Source organism: Mauremys reevesii, linkage group 1 (assembly GCF_016161935.1).
Source record: "Mauremys reevesii isolate NIE-2019 linkage group 1, ASM1616193v1, whole genome shotgun sequence".
Lineage (NCBI taxonomy): Eukaryota > Metazoa > Chordata > Testudines > Geoemydidae > Mauremys > Mauremys reevesii.
The window spans coordinates 69,075,842-69,097,217 of record NC_052623.1 but is presented as its reverse complement, the minus strand read 5'-3'; positions in this window follow the sequence as shown (position 1 = coordinate 69,097,217).

Here is a 21,376-nt window from a genome sequence, read left to right as displayed (position 1 = left end):
ACACCTGGTTGAAAAGGGACCTTGAGTTAGTCCCTACCTGTCCTGGCTCTGGACTGTGCCCCGGAAGCAGCCAGCAGGTCCGGCTCCTAGGCAGGGAGGCCATGGGGTTACGCGCACTGCCCCCACCCCAAGCACCAGCTCTGCACTCCCATTGGCCAGGAACTGCAGAAAATGGAAGCTGCGGGGGCAGTGCCTGCAGGTGAGAGCAGTGCACAGAATTTCCTGCCTCACTTCTGGGGCTCAGCGCGGAGTCAGAACAGGCAGTAAGCATGCCTCAGACCCCTGCTGAACCACTGACCAGGAGATAAACCCCAGCCCCTTGCCCCAAACCCAGAGCCCTTTCGTGCACCCCAAACCTCTCATTCCCAGCCCCACCCCAGACCCCACAACCCCAGTCAGAGCCCTCACCCCGTCCTGAACCCCAAACTCCTACCCCAGCCCAGAGCCCCCTCCTGCACCCATAACCCCTCATTTTTGGCCCCACCCTGGAGCCCACACCCCCAGTTAGAGCCCTTACCCCATCCTGCACCCCAACCCCCTGCTCCAGCCCAGTGAAACTGACTGAGGGTGGGGGACAGCGAGCCACCAAGTGAGGGGGAATGTAGTGAGCGGGGAGCAGGGCCTCGGGGAAGGGGCGTGGCTAGCGTGTTCATTTTTGTGCAATTAGAAAGTTGACAACCCTATATCTTTTTCATGTTTACTCTGCTTTTTGGTAGGGTATTTTTTAGGTTGAGTTATAAGGATTCTGAAACACTTTATACTGGTAACGTTTGTGCAGTGTCTTCTTTTAAGAATATTATTGTTAAGGATGTTCTCCAAAAAAGTAATAAATCACATATTATGGTGAATTGTCATAGATGCATACATTTATTATTCAACATGAGTGCACTCTCTCAACTTCCAGCACATGGAGTTTATACCTGTGTTCCCAATTTCACAAGTCACAAAATAAGTCAGAGCTTAATAGTTTGATAATTTCTGTAAACGGAACATGAATTATTCCAGGTTCATGCTTGCTCATTGTTTCCCATATCGGAAAAAATCTACTAATGTCTAGCGTCATCTTTATTTATAGGAAACCAGCATGTGGTAATTGCAATCCAAGAGATTAACCGTTCCTCATCACCCAGACACTTTTTCTTGAGCTTTTTAAACCAGAGTCCCTCAGCATGTGGCTATTCACATTCCCACTTGAGGATCAATGTTGCTGGGAGGTCTACGGAAATCTTGCAGCTAGATCCTGCCTAATCTCATTTTTTTCATTATTAATCAGTGTCTCAGTGGTGTAATATATCACACATGAAAAGGAATTGGGTACTAAGACACTTAGAAATCCTCATATTTCACAGGGTTTTATATATTCGCAAAAGGTCAGTTTAGTTTTCATTTGCATTATTTTGTCTTTGTATACATACCTCTACCATAAAAATAATAAATTCTAAGTGTTAATATGGACAGTCCAATTATGCAATGTGTGCACCAGCCAACTGTAAATAAACTAAAGAAGATGGAATTTTATTTATATGTGTATTTCTTTTTCATATATATACATATCACACATACATGCAGAGAGGAAGAGATTGAACAACACAACTGCTAAAATGTTCCTTGTTTACCCAGAATATTTGGTGTGTGGGTGATTTCTATGCATTCATCGCTATTTTTTTTCATTTACTAACTGGAAACTGCACATATGAATATTTTAATCTGTTTTGATTTCTGAGTTTCTCTCAATTAGAAATAAAATTGTTTCTGTGTCTTTTGTGTCATGATTCCTCAGTCATTCATCTTAAGCAAGCTAATGGTTCAATAAATTAAATGTGAATTTCAAATGCAGAGTGCATCAAGTAATTCTTTTGTATGCATCTAATAGTCTAGCAGCTGTCATAAAAATCCTAATTTAAAAAAAATTGCACAGGTTTTCTTCCCCCTGTACTCTGATCATAAGCATAACAATTTTTATTAGCAATGGGCTGAACCAATTTAGACAAATGTGAATACTTTCCTGTTTTGAGAATCTATCCAGGCATAGGTAGGGAAACTATTTTATAACCTGTGAACTTTTACATGCTGTTTAGAGCTGTACAAATGTTCACACTTTAAAACATCCAAAGCCATGCCAACGCACCAGACCAGGTTTCTGTACAAACTCAAGACATGATGGTGTCAAGGACCATGTAAATATGTAGAGTACATTAGACAGACCACACATGTTCATCAAAAAATTGAAAGAAATCTTAGAACAAACATGGGACTAGCTTTGAACTAATCTGGGTTGATACATGGTTTTGCACTGAAAACCTGGGAAACTTGTGATTCTGTGATTAATTCATCCACAAAATCAAAGCTTGGTAGGTGCAAATTTGGTAGGTGCAAACCCATATTTATTGAAACTAACAAAAATAGTTTCATGAGTCTGTCTGAAGTAAAACTAACGAGTTCACAGTGCTCTGGTTCTATCATTACACTGAATATACAAAACAACCAATGGAATTTAATCGATTTCCTTTTCCCTCCAAGCCAATTTACAGATCACATGATCTCTCCATCAGAGAAAGCCTTATGGAAAAGTCCTCCAGAATTTAATAGAGAACAATATTCCTGCTTCAGAATACTAAAGAATGACATATTTTCCACAGATTATTTGAACCAGCATTTGAGAAGGATGAAACCAACTCATAGTTCTTTAAAATCGGTGTCTACAGAATGCTATCAAATTCCTTTAGAGGCATGTTGGCTTCATCCTTTTCACATGCTATATAGGTCTTTCTATAATGGAATAGAGAAAATTATAACCTTTTCTAAATACAAATTACTATCTGGAACTCAGCAGGGGAAAAACAGAAAAGACTAAGCAATGGTGGCTGTTCACCAAATAGGGTGGCACTAATAGCCGTGAGCCCCAGCGTTTATCTGGTGGAATTGAATGGAAGGCTTAGTATCCAGGAAGGTAGGGGATAGAATAGTGTTCTCGGTGAGAATGGGTTATTTTAGTGTTCTGTGATTTGTATTGTTATATTCTTGCTAGAGATATTGCGGGCATATCCTGGTGGCTGCTGCATGTTTATATAGTTGGATCATCAGATTACTCATGAGAAGTCTAAGAGAATCAAGTACACCTCTATCCCGATATCGCTGTTCTTGGGAGCCAAAAAATCGTACTGTGTTATAAGTGAAACCACATTATATAAAACTTTGATCCCACCGGAGTGCGCAGCCCCGCCCCCCCGGAGCGCTGCTTTACCACATTATATCCAAATGTATGCTATATTGGGTCACATTATATCGGGATAGAGGTGTATTTTAAACCCAACCTTTCTCACAATTTGAACCTATGTTTTACATTTCTTTTATTCCCCTCTATCCAACTCACACTCCTTTTAGATAGCTTAAATTTGTTCCCTCTCTGTTTTTAACCTAGTACATATAAATCCAGTAGAACATTGACAGATGAAAAAGGATTTCCCAGGTTCAGCACACACAGCCTGAATTTATTATTGAATTCGTTATTTATTATTGAAAACATATTATCAAATTGAATGAGCAGAGTGTGTACATAAGAGTCATGTAGGGGAAGCTATAAGTCATGTTCTGACAGGTTATGTGTGTTTAATGCAGCTATTTATTTTTTTATTCATGAGAAATGAGTAGATTCTACATTAATTGTCAACTCCTTTGGTGGCATTGGCTACCTCTGAAATGTATGGCTTCTTCTTAAAACACACTTACCAATATGTGCCTGTTTTAAATGGACTAAAATGGATCACAGTCTGTCAAACTTCATTACAAAGTTATATCATATTTCATATTGAGGCAGTTTGAGAGGTTCTTACTATGTTTACATTATTAATTAATTAATTAATTATTATTATTAGGAAAAATAATGTGGAAATTGAAGCAAAGAGAGGTACTTAATAGCCATGTGCTTTATAGCAATGAAAGCTGGATTGTGGGGTAATCCTCACAATAATCTTCTGCCACTTTCTGTCCCTAAATGTAGAGAGGTAGCAAGGGATAAAGACTAAGGGCTTGTCTACACTTACCAAGGAATTGGCAAGCGGCGATCCATGCATCAGCAGTCAGTTTAGAAGCTCTAGTGAAGACCCATTAAATCGACCACAGATCGCTCTCCCATCAACTCCTGTACTCCACCAGATTGAGAAGAGTAGGGGGAGTCGACAGGAGAGTGTCTCCTGGTGACATCGCGTAGTGTGGACCCCGCGGTAAGTAGGTCTAAGCTACGTTGATTCGAGTTATGCTATTCACGTAACTCAAATTGCGTAGCTTAGCTCAAAATTAGCCCTGTAGTGTAGACAAGGCCTAATATTCATTGAACTTTGGAAGTGTAGCTGTCTGCTTCCTAAAAATGTGTCCATCAGCTGTTCACCACTTAGCTTAAAACTGGAACAAATTTCTATTCAAAGGAATGGAGACCTTCATTCAGAGAGACAGAAAGTGTGTGTGTACATCTTCTTGCAACAGCTTTTAAAATATGTTTCAATCCATTTACATGCTTAGGGACAAACTTTATAGTTCATATTCACTTTCACTGGCTATTATGCAGGTGAAGGATGACACTGGAATTCAGGGCCCTGTTTCTTCCTTTGCCCAGGCCTGCCAGGCACACCAGGGAAAGCAGCCTGACCATCTTGTGGGGGTGCCTTGTGTCCTTCCATGACACAGAGAAGGACTGTGTTCCATTTGTGGGTGGTGCAGCTCCAAAATACTTTCAATATAGGGTTATGCCTTACATGCACAATGGAGCCATCAACCTTCCCTGATTTAAAAATCCCTGTCATGGATACATGGGCAAACTATGCCTTGGGCCCCTTTTAGTCCCACTGTCAAGTGTCCTCATTAGATGAGTATCAGAGGGGTAGCCATGTTAGTCTGGATCTGTAAAAGCAACAAAGAGTCCTGTGGCACCTCATAGACTAACAGACATATTGGAGCATGAGCTTTCGTGGGTGAATACCCACTTCGTCAGATGCATCTGATGAAGTGGGTATTCACCCATGAAATCTCATGCTCCAATACGTCTGTTAGTCTATAAGGTGCCACAGGACTCTTTGTTGCTCATTAGATGACATCCTAACTTCCCACACCTCCGTTGGGGTGGAACCACAGAGTCCAACCACTCAGACTGGATCTTGTTGAAATGGATCTTTAATGAACCCATAGCTGGTCAGATTGTTACCAGTACCAATGAAAATTTGGATTCAATTTGCTCAATGCACAGCAGTTTATTTCAGAAAGACTCACACAAGCAGGCCTTACACAGTATCCTGATTGGCAAACAAAGCAGGTATAGCTACCAGTCCTAAATGAAGACTTCTCTTCTTCTCTTCTCTTCCCCTCTCAAATACTTGGTCTGTTAAATGTCTCCCAGTGCAGGGTCTTGGTTACCCAGGGGCTCCCTGGTTCAAAAGTCCTGCAAAAGTCCCTCATAGCAGGGTCTTGGCTACCCTGAGACCCTCTGTTTTACAGCATCACAGAGATCTTCAGATGTTAATTGGGGAACTAAATAACTAATTTAGTCTGCTTAGCATTTATGCCTCTTGTTCTCAAAGGAGTCACATGTCCCAGAAATATGCCCTGTGGGTGTTTCATTACTGTTTTTTCTAATTAATATTTTAGAAGGGACTGCAAAACAGAGACCACAGATCAGTCAACATTTATCCTCTCATCAATCATTCACTTGAGCTCTTAGCGTGATGCCATACAAAAGGGTCATTTTGACCAGAATCAACTTGTGTCAAACTCATTGATCATGTGTTTTTGCATTTTCTTTACTTAGTGAGCTGGCCAATGGCGGGTATATTCCAAAGTTCTACGTTCAAACATACACTCATGTGAGTATATAGGCTTGTTTGTCAGCCTGAGATAGAAGATTGAGTTTTACTTTTTGATACTATTATATCTTATATTAATATGTGTAAACAAAGGACAAATCATTGTTTGTTACATCTGCCCACAAGCAGACGGGGTGAAAAAGATAAGAGATGGAGCTAAAGTGTTACTGGGTATGGTGGGAGTGTAATATATGACCATACACTGGAAGGCTGCCTGGCTCTTCTCTCAAGGCAAGGTCAAGCAACCAGTGGGGAGAGGCAAGGAGGGTTTGGAGGGAAGGTATAAAACACTAAAGGCCAAAGAAATGCCTGCCCCTGATCATAGCACAACTTCACTCCTCCCACCTCCGATGGGATGCAAAAGAGGTGGGACGAAGACCCTAGACTCGTGACCCCCTGTAACAGTGCGGCAACTCACCAGTGCGGCACTTCCTGCTGTCCTCCCGGGGAATTAGCTCACCAACCTCCGGAGCACCCTCTTCTGGCCGGTGTCTCGCATTTTGCTGGCCCCCATGTCCCTCCCAGACCCCAGTGTCCCTTTCTTTTGGGGGCTGCCCCCTGGCAGTACCCCCACAGTATCTGGGTCTCCTCACCCACGGGAACCCCCACCCCCTATCCCCACCTCGCCTCAGTATTAAGCTACTGCCAATCACTATCTAGCCCCCGTTCACTGGGGCAGACTGCAGTGTACAAGCCACTCATCACAGGCAAGGGGGGTTTGGACCTGCTGCCTTGGCCTACCCCTGGGCTGCCCTCTGCAACCCCAGTAACCTTCTGGGCCTTTAACAAGGCCCTGCATCCTTGGGGGTTTTCAGGCCGGAGCTCCCCAGCTCCTCTGGCCTTCCACCAATCCTGCTCTACTCTAGGTACCCTGTGAACTCCTAAGCAGCCAGGCCCTTCTCTCTCTAGAGGTAGAGAGACACTGACTCTGCTCCTGGCCCACTGTTCTCTTATAAGGGCCAGCTGAGCCCTGATAGGGGCATGGCCACAGCTGAGCCTGCTTCCCCAATCAGCCTGGAAACTGCTTGCTCCCAGCCACAGCCCTCTCCTGGGCTGTTTTAAGCCCTTTTTGGCCCCCCAAAATGGAACATGATCATTGTTCATGACAAGGTGTAAGGGGTGGGACTGTGGACGTTCATTGCAGGTATATTTGTACTTGCTAAGAAGGAGGAGATGGAGATGGGAACACAGACAAGGGTCTGCGGTGTCAGAGCTGGGAAGGAGGACATGGGGAAAACGTTTTGCAGCATTAGAGCTGGGAACGGAACACTGGGAAACAGACTCTGCTGGCATGTAGAGCTATGGATATGCTTGCTTGGGTCGAACCCTAATAAACATCCCATTGCCTGCACTTCAGGCTTCTGGGCTTCTGCTCTCATTCTGTGTGACAAAAACCAGAGAAGAGGGTGAAGGGAAAGCTCTCTAACAAAGCAGATAGAGCCTCTAGTCACTCTCAGGAAATTTCCATTCCAACTGTCTGATGATCAGAGAACCCTGCTCCCAGAATCCTCTAGCAAATTCAGACATATCAAGCCATACCAAATTCATGTTCACCACATTCATTTATAACAACCATAGTAATTCATAATAATTCAGCACTATCCCAACATATCTCTGGGCTGCTGTCTCCCTGTTTCCCAATTGTGTTAATGCAACAGGCCCCACTATATTTGGCACCTATAAACAATTTCATTTCAGGGACCTGTGACCAGTGAGCTGAACAAAAAAACCAAACTTCAAAACATCATCTTCAAAACAAAATGTTATTTATTCATTCCTCCCGCCCCCAAAAAAGGTACAAAACAATAGAGCAGGGCAACCTTTGGCATGCGACCTGTCAGGGAAATCTGCTGGAAGGCCAGGATTGTTTGTTTACCTGAGTGTACAAAGGGTCAGCTGCTCGCAGCTCCCACTGTCCGTGCGTCACCATTCCAGGCCAATGGGGGCTGTGGGAAGCGGTGGCCAGTACATCCCTTGGCCTGTGCCACTTCCCGCAGCCCCATTGGCTTGTAATGGCAAACCACGGCCAGTAGAAGCTGCGGACGCTCAGGTAAACAAATTGTCCCAGCCTGCCAGCGGATTTACCTGACGGCCCATGTGCCAAAGATTGCTGATCCCTGCAATAGAGCAAATGGCAAAACCAACAAAAGGCCTGTATTACTTACACCTTAACCTTTCCTTGCCAGCTTCTGTAGATCTCTTCAGCACAGCAAACTCCATCTCTGGCTGGGGGAAACAGACTGTCATGTTTTCAAAATGTTCTCCCTGTCTCTAAGTAAATCCTTACCAACCAGTCAGCTATCGTCCCATCCTTGGCAAAATAGCTACATAACCAGAGTTGGGGTAGGAGAATTTTCTCTTTATGGCTATAAACCTGGCTATTGTGTTTGTGTATTTGTTGTGATGCTCCTTATCTGAGTTATTGTTTTAACTTCCCTGTTTGGTTCCTTTAACAACCTGTTTTGATCTAAATCCGTAGCAAGTAATCCATCATAAATACAGAGATGCATGCATATGTTCATAACCAACAACAACCCAAACACACAAGCAACTCCCAACAAACTAAATCAAGACCAAAAAAACCCAGATATTTAATCACTCCTCTTCATCACACTTCCATTTATGGACCTAGCCATCTTTAATGAAGAGCTATGTAAATTTCACTTTTTGACCATTTGATTGGTGTGTCACCCACCTACATAATAGGCTTGTCTGCCTATAAGTAATTTTTACAATAAACATGCTACTCCCACACACAAACAACTTGCACTCCAGCACACATCCAAAAATATTCATTGTTGCATTTTTCAAATGTAAATATACTAATATTTTAGCAATCTTCCATAACTTATTTAAGTTTCATTGGAAATATCTGAATAGTTAGAGGTGTTTTCTTTAAATTAATGGTACAATTCTCTTTTAATTCCATCAGCACAGCGCTTGGATTTTCAAAAAAGCATTTTTTTTTAAAAAGGCTAGGGTATAAAAGCAGAAAGAATGAAAGGGAAAGAGTGGTATCAACTAAGAATCCAACTCACTGTTCAGTGCTCCTGAATTTAAAATTAGAAGTGTTTCACTGCACCTGAATTACTTGAATTACTTTGGCTCAGATAAGTAATTCCAATAGATAGGCTTTACTGATAATCTTCTAACTTTAAATTTAGACTCCCTGAAATGTCTGGTTCCTTCAAAACATAATTTTCCAGGTTGAAGAAGTTGTCCTATGAAGCTCCAAAGACCACTGAAGGCAAGGACAGATTAGTGGTGTTATATAGTATATATGTATACCAGAACCTTGACTGACTTATCAACGTATGGAAATTTTTACATACAAAGTTTCATTTCAAGCTGTCTACCATGTTACTGTTATTAATTGGTAGGGGGAAGGATGCTTACTGGGAGTTAAAATATGGTACCAATGAAGAACATAAACATAAGAACATAAGAACATAAAAACGGCCGTACCGGTTCAGACCAAAGGTCCATCTAGCCCAGTATCTGTCTACCGACAGTGGCCAATGCCAGGTGCCCCAGAGGGAGTGAACCTAACAGGCAATGATCAAGTGATCTCTCTCCTGCCATCCATCTCCATCCTCTGACGAACAGAGGCTAGGGACACCATTACCTATCCTAGCTAATAGCCATTTATGGACTTAGCCACCATGAATTTATCCAGTCCCCTTTTAAACATTGTTATAGTCCTAGCCTTCACAACCTCCTCAGGTAAGGAGTTCCACAAGTTGACTGTGCGCTGCGTGAAGAAGAACTTCCTTTTATTTGTTTTAAACCTGCTGCCTATTAATTTCATTTGGTGACCCCTAGTTCTTGTATTATGGGAATAAGTAAGTAACTTTTCCTTATCCACTTTCTCAACATCACTCATGATTTTATATACCTCTATCATATCCCCCCTTAGTCTTCTCTTTTCCAAGCTGAAGAGTCCTAGCCTCTTTAATCTTTCCTCGTATGGGACCCTCTCCAAACCCCTAATCATTTTAGTTGCCCTTTTCTGAACCTTTTCTAGTGCTAGAATATCTTTTTTGAGGTGAGGAGACCACATCTGTACACAGTATTCAAGACGTGGGCGTACCATGGATTTATATAAGGGCAATACTATATTCTCAGTCTTATTCTCTATCCCCTTTTTAATGATTCCTAACATCCTGTTTGCTTTTTTGACCACCTCTGCACACTGCGTGGACATCTTCAGAGAACTATCCACGATGACTCCAAGATCTTTTTCCTGACTCATTGTAGCTAAATTAGCCCCCATCATGTTGTATGTATAGTTGGGGTTATTTTTTCCAATGTGCATTACTTTACATTTATCCACATTAAATTTCATTTGCCATTTTGTTGCCCAATCACTTAGTTTTGTGAGATCTTTTTGAAGTTCTTCACAATCTGCTTTGGTCTTAAAGGAAGGAATACTGGAATTAGGAGGACAGCAAAAGGTAGATGGATAAGGGCTGAAGAATGGAATTGAGGAATTCAGACATAGGAGCAAACCACAAGCAGAAGTAATAAAGAAATAAAACAGATAATAAGACTGTTTTTAGGAAGGTATCTTGCTAAGCTAAACACGGGGAAATGATATGCACCTTTCAGGATAGGGACCATGTCTTACGTTCTGTGGGGCACCCAGTAAACTTTTAGGTCATGTATAAATAAATAGTGGTTTTCCCCTCCAAATGCAGTGTCTTTTTCTCTGTGTCTGTGATTATGCGTAACGTTTTTTTAAAAGTGCCCAAAGGACTTAGGAGACTAAGTTTAAGGTTTGAAAGTGGGACTGTTATGTTTGATATAGAAATTAAATATGGACAGACTTATTATATGGGTGTGTTATTCACTCAAATGAGACAGACTCCTAAATTTTAAAAGTTATTTAGGCACCTAAAATGCCAATAGGGCTAGTTCTACAAAGAGATGTAGGTGCTTAAACTGTCACTTCAGGCATCCAAGACCAAACTTTAGATCCTCAAAACTCCTACTCTGCTCTCACCTAACACTACAGTCTCTACACAACAAAGTTTCCACCAGTCAAGTCCTCCTGGCACCTAAATCTCTGCTGATGATCATGTACAAAGCCACCTCATTCCTGACACTTCTGAGCTGCTCAGTTCCTAACCTCCAGGAGATCCTCAAATTTCCCCACTTATCTTCCTGGGAGCTCAATCTAATAGGCATTCTCAGAGGCCAACTAGGAGCTCACCTACTGGATCAGGGCCCACAAAACACAGCCAGAGGAGGTAGTGGTAGTCCTGCCCCTCCCCTTACATCTTACTGGTTAGAGAACTCACCCAAGATGGGAGAGACCTCATCTGGAGCCGGGATTTGAACTTGGCTATTCCACTTCTCAGTAAGTGCCCTAACCACTGGACTGCAGGGTATGCAGGTGTGGGTCTCTCAGTTTTTCCTGTTGAAGCTGTTACACTCCATATAAAATACTTAAATTGTCTTTGGGCCTGGACTAGAACTTGGGTCCCACAGGAGACTATCCTAACCACTCGAGTATAAGAGTCAACCACATTGTCTATCTCTGGGGCAAAGGTTGCCCCACTCACATTTTTTTTTGTAGAGGATTGTCCTGGATTAAGCACCTAACTCCAGGAGAGGGTTCACAGTTGAGAGTCCCAAGTGAAGTGCTGTTGGCAACAGTATAACAGCAACTGAGAGAAATTGTCATTTGCCAATCAAAGTCTGTCTGCTTGACCAATTATCCAATTGAACAAAAGCACCCCACACACACTTTGCAACAATGCCTGTGTAATGGTTCAAAATCCCGTTTTTACAGAGCCTGATAAAAAACACAGGATTAACTACGTTATGCCAATTGGGTGGTCCATGGCCCATCCAGGGCCACCCGTGGCTATGCCCCTGGTCTTTCAGACATTTTTAATCTGCCTAAAATCAACGTCAGTTTTTTAGCAATAATGGAATGACACTATGAGTCTGGCAGTCAAAAACGCAAAAAAACAAAGGCGAGGCAAGAGGACAAAGCTAAGCAAAAAGAGAGTTTGTTATCTTATTTTAAAAAACTTGATGTACTGAATAATGGACATTCATCAAAAAGTACAGGCAAGGAATCATGAATTATCTGATCACTTGCCCAATTGCGGGGATATCAAAATTACTGTAAAAGTTGAACAAGGGGACTCTGAAGTGACAATTGAACTACAAAATTTTGGTAATTTTGTTGAAGTAAGGGAAGAAACCTACCCTGAAGATACTGCATTATGGCCAAAATCTGTTTCATTGGATGAGCTAGAATATTTCTTAGTAAATAAACTGAAAAATGTAGGTTTTATGGAAAATTGAGAAAAAGAGTATGAGGTTGCAGGATGAAAGGAATTTAGAGGTCTTAGTGAGTCCCATTTTCTGAGGATGAAGAAAAATGGGATGACAGAAATGAGAATTTGTTTGATTTTTTTCGGAAACCACCAAGGCTGTCTACTGTTATGTTTGCGAATTATTCCCTGACCATAGTAAAGGAAAACAAACATTCGTCGACGGGCACTCTAATTGGAGAAATGTTGAAAGACATATTGTTGATCATGAAACTTCCAAAGCTCATATTAATGCTATGTGTAAGTTTGCTCAAAGGTGTAAATTATCTGGAAGAATTGATTCTGTGTTATCGGCTCAGTTTGAAAAGAAATGTTCTTATTGGAGGAAAGTGCTGAGATGTGTTGTTGCCACAGTCAAACTGCTGTCTTCTTTGGGACTACTTCTAAGAGGACATGATAAGTTTAAAAAAAAGTTAGACTACAAAAACAATTGAGGTACCTCACTTTATTTCCATTTACTTCCTATTACTTATAATATAGGAGGAGGATGAAGAAAGAAAGAAAGAAAGAAAGAAAGAAAGAAAGAAAGAAAGAAAGAAAGAAAGAAAGAAAGAAAGAGGTGTTTGGGGAGATAAGAGAGAATGTTCTTTTTCTTGGCTTGGTCCCAAGGGGGTTCGGACAAAAATGAAGCTGCACACAGGGCCCCATTCACTCTAAGTCCACCACTGTTTGCAATGCTGAGTCTAAGTTCCCTTCATGGAGCTAATCCCCTAGTGGGAGTTTCAAAAGGACATTGGCACCAAAGAAAGTTGAATATCACACTAGGCATCTATCTGCACTTTAGGTGCCTAAATACTGGCCCTAGAACACTTTTGAAAATTTTACACCATCATAATTTGTATTGATTTGTTTGCTTCTGTCTGAGGAATCTTTTGTTTGTGAACTGTGCAGCAAGGGTCATCATAGTTTGTGATTCACTATTTACATTGGCGAATTCGTCACAATCTGTAGTAACATGGTGTAGTTTCTGTTCCCTGATTGGATTACCAAAGCTAACCAGGAAAAGTGCATAAAGAAATCATTGGGATATTGATTCTTTGAGTGAGGGGGACAGGGAGAGAGTGAGAGAGCATCTGTAAGAGATAAACAGGCATAAGAACTTTTAGGATACTTTAAATCTTCCCTATCCTCTTCTGAAAAAAAAATGTTATATTTTGTTGTGGAAAAATACCTGGATTTCTTTCTTTTAAGGTGGAGATAAAAATTCATTGGCAGTTTAGCAGTTTTTACATTCAATTGAGTAACAAGGGGCCTCATTCAGTAATACAGTCACCTTATGTACCCATGGATACTTGTGCAAAATGCATTTAAAATGCTACCGAATCTGCATGATGGCACTTTACACAAACATAAATCTGTACACAAGGTAGAATGCAGGAGAAATCGGGCTAAAGAACTTTTTATTTATAGCCAGTCAGCCATATGCCATGATTAACATTACCACTACTAGATGATAATGGTTTCTAGTATAATTTAATGTTATGTTTCACTCCCCACACCCTAGCAAAGCACTGTCTTGAATCCAAACACACTCAGCACTGCCCCCTATAGTTACCAAAACAATTTCAAAATTCAAGACTGTTCCTGTTTTTATTACCGCCCCACTGAGTTGGAGGAACAAATGAAATGTCAGTTTACTAGATAGGGTGTCTAGTTATATTTGTCTTATGTACTATTTCCACTCCATTTGTCTGACAGATATGCATAAGATGAAGTCTTAGTTAATGTGGAAGCAGAATGCATTTCTGCATATTTCCTCAGGGGTCATGGAATGTCAAAAAGAATTAGAGCGGTTAGTTGACATCTTAAGACACCCCTGCATGCTATAGTACCCAAAGGTAAAAGAGCAGGAGATTAGTTCAATGTAAACAAATGTATGGAGATAAAAAAGAAAGAAGGTGAGGGCACAAGAAGAAAAAGTATGATAAAGGAAAAGCAAATAATAATACATGAAGAAATACATCCCAAACATAGTGAGTCTTGTTTGGGGCGCAGTGGGAAATATTTTTGAACCTCACACCAAAGTCAATTAGCATTCTCCTTCACCAGTGATGAACTTGGTCTCCTGTGTCATAACACTTAAAAGAGGAGGAGTTGTATGAGACCACTCTTGAGATCAACACACAGGGTTATAATGGCTGTACCATGAGAATACATGGGACAGATCACAAACAGGATGAGACACAGTCAAATATCTTAATATGAATGGGGCAGTCTATTGTCTAGTTAAAAACGGAGGGAGCAATACTGGTCCCACTGAAATCAATGGCAAAACTTCCAATTCTTCAGTGGGGACAGACTTCACCTTCTGAAGTGTTAGCTTCTAACTGCAGTTAATAAAGTGCTTTAATATGATGTATAATGTGTATCCAACATGGAAGGACTTAAGGTTAAGATTTTCAAAAGAGCCTAGGAAACTATTGAACTCCACTCTGAAAATCAAGCTCCCTTGAGGCAGCGGTGATGGAAGTTCACTTTCAATGGGGGCGATGAGAGATAAGAGGAGGAGCATGGAGGGTGCTCTGCATGAGAAGCAAGGGGAATTGGGGAAGAAGACGGGATGTCGAGGATGTCAGAGATGGGAGGGGGAAAGGGGTGGTTGCTCTGCCTGGAGAGCGAGGAGAGCTCCTGAAACTCAGCGTGGGAGGGGGAGCCAGCTCCAGGCTGGGAAGGTGAGTCCCAGTGGTTGATGTCTGGCTGGCTGCCAGGGGTAGCTGCTCCTGGCCCCAGCATAATCATTCCGGTCCCTACTTGCTCCCTAACCCAATCCCAGGTGCCACCACAGCTCTTCTAGTCCCACTGGGTCCTGTTCTCACCACCCCGCTCCATGTCCACAGTTTACAGGGAATGAAACTGGTTTGGAGGGAAGATTTAGGTAGCTTTTTATTTTACTGGAACTGATTTATCCATCCCTAGATGTTTTACTACTTATGGTCCCAAAATTTTTCAAGTTATTTAGAGAAATAACTGTACTGAGCTGATCATCATTACATTATTTTTGCACTACTTCCATGATTTGCACAGTGAGATTGGCTAAACTATGTATCTTTATACATCACTCACGTACCAGATGAGACTAATCAGTGATAAAGTATAGAAAGGTGATTTTATACCTGGTGCCAAAAAATAATCTAATTACCATTTAGGATTCCTTTTATAAAGTAATCCATCACCGTGGGGATCAGTTTGTTTTAGAAGTTGATTCCATGCAATTCTTTACCGTAACCAATAATTTTACTAGCACTGCATGGTTTCATTTCAAGAGAACCTCTGAATAAATACAACAAAAGTATATACAGAATTTAATTGATCAAACACCATGATAGATATCTGGTTTATTAATTGAAAGACATTGTCCATCATGCTATTTGATGTTTGCTTTAAATATTTTAGTAGTATTTTAGCCTATATAATTGGCACTACATAAAAATATGGCAATGAATAAAAAAATTAGGCAATTCATGGCTGAGTTGCATGTCCAGGTAAACCCAACTTTTTGCAAAGGTCTCCAGAGACACTAAATCAGACATTCATAAAAATCAATACTGGGTTCAAATTTCAGGTTGGAGAGACAGATATGATTTTTGGATAAAAGAGAAATGGGGTTCAGAAAATCTCAGTTTCCCTGAACTGTGACACTTTATAAATTCAGGAGTCCCATCCTGTTCCTGGTTTATTTCCTCTTTTATGCCATTTTTCTTTTTGCATGGGGAAGAGTCAGTGATGTATATTATTCACCAACCAATAAAAGTACTTTCTTACTCCAAGCAGCCCTATAAAAGTAAATGATCCTGCTGAGCTGTGTCCACTTACTTTCATAATATTTAGTCACAAGGGGAAATAGGATTGGAAAATGAGACCTTCATTTAAGATTTATAATAGCAACAATCTCCTCTGAAGCAGCATTTGCAGAAGTTATGAAAATATGTCATAAATATCATTAACTGTCTGACTTCATCCTGAGTCTATCAACTAGTAATGGTAATAATAATTTTTGTAGGAACCAGGAATTAATTATACATATAACCCCCGTTCTATTTTTAAAATGAAAATTTATGTAGCCCTAATTAGAAACGGGTGATGTTCTTGAAAAGTGTCCCTGGGCTTCAGTTCAGCAGAGGCTACCTCTAATAGACCTGATATTAGTATAGTAGTAAATGACTGATTTTTCTGTCATCACAGTCTTATAATTAAAGCCCAGTGTTGAGAATTAAGACATTTCTTCAAGATGTTAATAATTAACCAAGGGAGGGGAGCTCATGGGATTAGAAAGTTCAACTAAATAATATATTGATTCTTCATTAAAAAAAAAGTTAAAATTAGAGATGGGGCCTAATTTAAAACTGCAACTCTGAACAACCCAGAACTTTGAGAAAGATTGGATCCTTATCTGGATCCCAACTTTGTAGGTGAGGCCTCTCTCTAAATAAAGTATGGAGAATTTGTGGTTTTCTTTGTCTTAAAGGATGTCAGGATGTCTCATTTCCCACACCATTGCAAGATGAAAGGTAACATTTCAAAGATGCTGAACATGGGAAGAGGGGCATAGGTACCTTGGAGCCTAAGTTTTATTGAAAGTTCATGGGATGTAAGCTCCTAAATAAAGATGGTCAGGAACTTTCAACTGAAAGGATTTTTTGGACAGATTATGCAGATTCCACTAAATGGAAAATTTCCATGGGACCTGAAAGACAATGGCGTGGTTAGTTGTACAAAATCAAAACATTTATTTCAGGTCAATTTAACGTTAAACTGCATCTTCTTGTTGGGCTGCAGTGCCTCATAGAAACAGTAGTTTGCACGCCTTATCTCCTTGTGGTGTATTGAAAACTGTTGAAACTGTGATCTATCCCCTTAAATTCTCAGGGGGGTTTCATGGTCCTGATTTAAGGCAAGGGAACACTGTTGGGAAGTGTGCAGTTTGGGCCTAGCAGCAGTTAATTCAGCAGCCAGCCAGCCTACAATAAGGTGGGGTTAGTTGTGCCTCTATGCTCTAAGGAGCAGCCTGCTTTGTCTCTCTGTTTTGGGGTTCTTGTGTGTTACCATTCTGAATTATAAGAAATAAAGTCATGTTACATTGCAACCTTCCAGCACAAGTATTGTTTGTATTTTTAATCTAACATCGCTGTATTCCATAAAATTCTGTACTGGCATACAATTCAAAACAATGACAAAAAAAGTCTTCTCCTGAGCCTTAACCAGAACACAACCCCTTCTCCCCGAGGTATTGTTTCAAATGCCCCTGCTGTTTCAGGGTCTTCCTTGCAGGACCCTTTCTCCCAGCCTTCCTGACTAGAAACTCTATGTGGTGTCTCAGTATTTTCTCTGCTTTAGCAGGCCATTCTCAGGTGGAGCAACTGCCCTGGTTTCAACATTTTCACTGCAGGAGCCTCTTTCATTCTCAGCAGTCTCTCTACGGTTTCCTCTGGCTCTGGCTTCTAAGCCCAAACCCTGTTCTTCCCCCCAGTCAAGGGTCTCCCGCAGGAGCCTTCACATCACTTCAGTCTTTGCCACAGCTTCTTGTTTCCTCTTCCCCTAAGGCTGTTTATAGAGACCAGCTGCCCTTTATCAAGGCCCATCAAGAGGTTATTAATTAGGAACTGGATGTTTCTAGGCCCTTTGAACGGAGTTACCCTGCCCTGCATTTTTCATGTCTGCAGAGAGTCAGAGTACTCCAAAATGAAATACGTGCCCCCTTCCCACTGCAATGCTGCAGTGTAAAGCATGTGGGTTGCTGCACCTGTGATAAAAGAAAGGAAAGGCAGGCAGACCAGGCATAATATACAATATTGCAAAACCAACCCTATTTTTTTAGGTTTCAAGCAGACCTTAAATTATGTTGGGATTGCACTGAAGCTCTCCCTGTTCGTTTAGTAAAAGTTATCCAGGCCTCCCATGGCATGCACTTCAGCTTTCAGATTCCCCACCCGAAACAGTTGTATATTAAAGGTGGAAGTAGGGAGGATGCCTTTTTAAAAACTATAATGATCAGTCGTGGGAGGGATGAGATTAGGAACAGGAGTAACATATGCACAGGACAGGAAAAACAATGTGTTGGGCAGGAAAATAGAACTGTGATGATGGAAGCAGTGCTGAATAAAATGTAAAGGTTAAAAAGGAAGTATCCCTATCAGTGGGGATTGGGAAGATTATGATTAGGTAGTTAAGAGCATCTGAAATTCAGAGACCACCTCTGACCCTTCTTATTGAAAAAAACCCACATAACACTAACAAAAAAACCCATTACCTTTAAGCTACCTTTTTACAGCATAACCCTGGGATTCAATTGAGTGAGGTCAGGGGTGACTGTCTTGACATATGCAATGTGTAGAGTTAGTCAATGAACCTTAGGAGGAAAGTAAACAAGCTCAGAGTTCAGTTAAAAAGAGGGTGAGCAGCTAGGTTAGGAAAGCAGGTTCACACTAATAACTAGAAGGTCAAATTCTCTAAATAAAACAAAAGCAACAATTATGACACATGCTCGTTCCACAATTCTTGGAGGAAACTGGTGTGTCAACTGGCTTGAGGTTAAAGTGACACAGTGTAATTACACTGGTCTACAATTTTTGAGAAGTCATCTGCTTCAGAGATAAAATGTACTATTTATTATGTATTTTGATGTGCTGAATTCAAATATGACAATTAAAACAACTGATTGGCTACTGTTTCTAAGATATTTAAGTTTTTATATTTTATGTCTATGTATATTGTGTAGATAGTAGAGTTTTAATCATAAATTGTAAACCTAGGTCTTTTCATGTGTTTATGGTTGCTTTACATGATAATATTTCAACTGTCCTGTTTATGTAACACTTTAAAAATCAGCAAAAGGGTTAACTAAAATTTATTATGAAACAAAAGGCAAAAAACTATAATGTACATAGTTTAGTCCTATTCAGTGTCTACTTGGCGCTTCTTGGCTTGTCTCTTGTGTTCATTAAATGGAGCATCTCTTGTCACTGTCCAGCAATAGTCTGCAAGCATTGATGGGCTCCATTTGCCCTGATAGCGTTTCTCCATTGTTGCAATGTCCTGGTGAAATCACTCGCCGTGCTCATCGCTCACTGCTCCATAGTTCGGTGGAAAAAAATCTAGATGAGAGTGCAAAAAATGTATCTTTAGTGACATGTTCCAACCAAGGCTTTTGTATGCCCTGAGGAGGTTTTCCACCAACAACCTGTAGTTGTCTGCCTTGTTGTTTCTGAGAAAATTTATTGCCACTAACTGGAAGGCTTTCCATGCCATCTTTTCCTTGCCACGCAGTGCATGGTCAAATGCATCATCTCGAAGAAGTTCACAAATCTGAGGACCAACAAAGACCTTCCTTTATCTTAGCTTCACTTAACCTTGGAAATTTTCCACGGAGGTACTTGAAAGCTGCTTGTGTTTTGTCAATGGCCTTGCCAAAGTTCTTCATCAGCTTGATGTGTAAGGGTGGTAACAAAATCTTCCTTCATTCAACAAGTGGTGGATGCTGAACACTTTTCCTCCCAGGCTCCAATGACTGTCGGAGTGGCCAATCTTTCTTGATGTAGTGGGAATCTCTTGCACGACTATCCCATTCGCAGAGAAAACAGCAGTACTTTGTGTATCCAGTCTGCAGACCAAGCAAGAGAGCAACAACCTTCAAATCGCCACAAAGCTGCCACTGATGTTGGTCATAGTTTATGCACCTCAAAATTTGTTTCATGTTGTCATAGGTTTCCTTCATATGGACTGCATGACCAACTGGAATTGATGGCAAAACATTGCCATTATGCAGTAAAACAGCTTTAAGACTTGTCTTCGATGAATCAATGAACAGTCTCCACTCATCTGGATCGTGAACGATGTTGAGGGCTGCCATCACACCATCGATGTTGTTACAGGCTACAAGATCACCTTCCATGAAGAAGAATGGGACAAGATCCTTTTGATGGTCATGGAACATGGAAACCCTAACATCACCTGCCAGGAGATTCCACTGCTGTAGTCTGGAGCCCAACAGCTCTGCCTTACTCTTGGGTAGTTCCAAATCCCTGACAAGGTCATTCAGTTCACCTTGTGTTCTGAGGTGTGGTTCAGAGGAGGAGGATGGGAGAAAATGTGGGTCCTGTGACATTGATGGTTCAGGACCAGAAGTTTCATCCTCTTCCTCTTCCTCGTCTGACTCAAGTGAGAATGATTCTGGTGCATCAGGAACCAGCAGTCCTTCTCCGTGGGGTACTGGGCGTATAGCTGATGGAATGTTTGGATAATGCACAGTCCACTTTTTCTTCTTTGACACTCTTTTCCCAACTGGAGGCACCATGCAGAAGTAACAATTGCTGGTATGATCTGTTGGCTCTCTCCAAATCATTGGCACTGCAAAAGGCATAGATTTCCTTTTCCTGTTCAACCACTGGTGAAGATTTGTTGCACAAGTGTTGCAGCATATATGTGGGGCCCACCTCTTGTCCTGATCTCCAATTTTGCAGCCAAAATAAAGGTGATAGGCTTTCTTAACCATAGTGATTATACTGCGCTTTTGTGATGCAAAAGTCACTTCACCACAAACATAGCAGAAGTTATCTGCACTGTTTACACAAGTATGAGGCATCTCTGCTCACTTTGGCTAAACAAAAATGTGTCCCTTTGCAAAATCAAACACTGACAAATAAGAGCACCACACTGTATGATTTCTAGAGCTGATATAGGGCAATTTGTTCAGCAGACTGATGTAAGCTTTGTTATGATTGCATCATCCATGACTTCTAGGAATAACATGATGCAATTCATATAATGTATGATGCAATACCAGCTTCAGATTGCATCATTCATTGTTTTGCCTAAAAAGCAAGTACTGTCCAAACCCAGCCATAGATTTATTCATAGATCCAGTCAAAGATGTATTTTAGTCATTTCTGGTTTAAATTGAGATCCCTTCCCTTTATAACTCACTTATCCTCCGCTATTCCCAAGTCAAGGGTCGTATATACTGACCCAATAGCATAACTTGAAAACTAGAGCCAATCAACAATTTTAAGCATCATTTTCGTTCTCAGTGACCCAGAATTAGTAAAGTTTGACTACATTTATTTCAGAAGCATTTTGCCTGTAGAGCAGTGTTATTAGAGTGGCTTGCAAGGGTAACAGGCTTTACTTAGTGGAAGAGTAAAAGAGAGAGGTTGCTGCATCCATTTACAGTATGTGAATTAG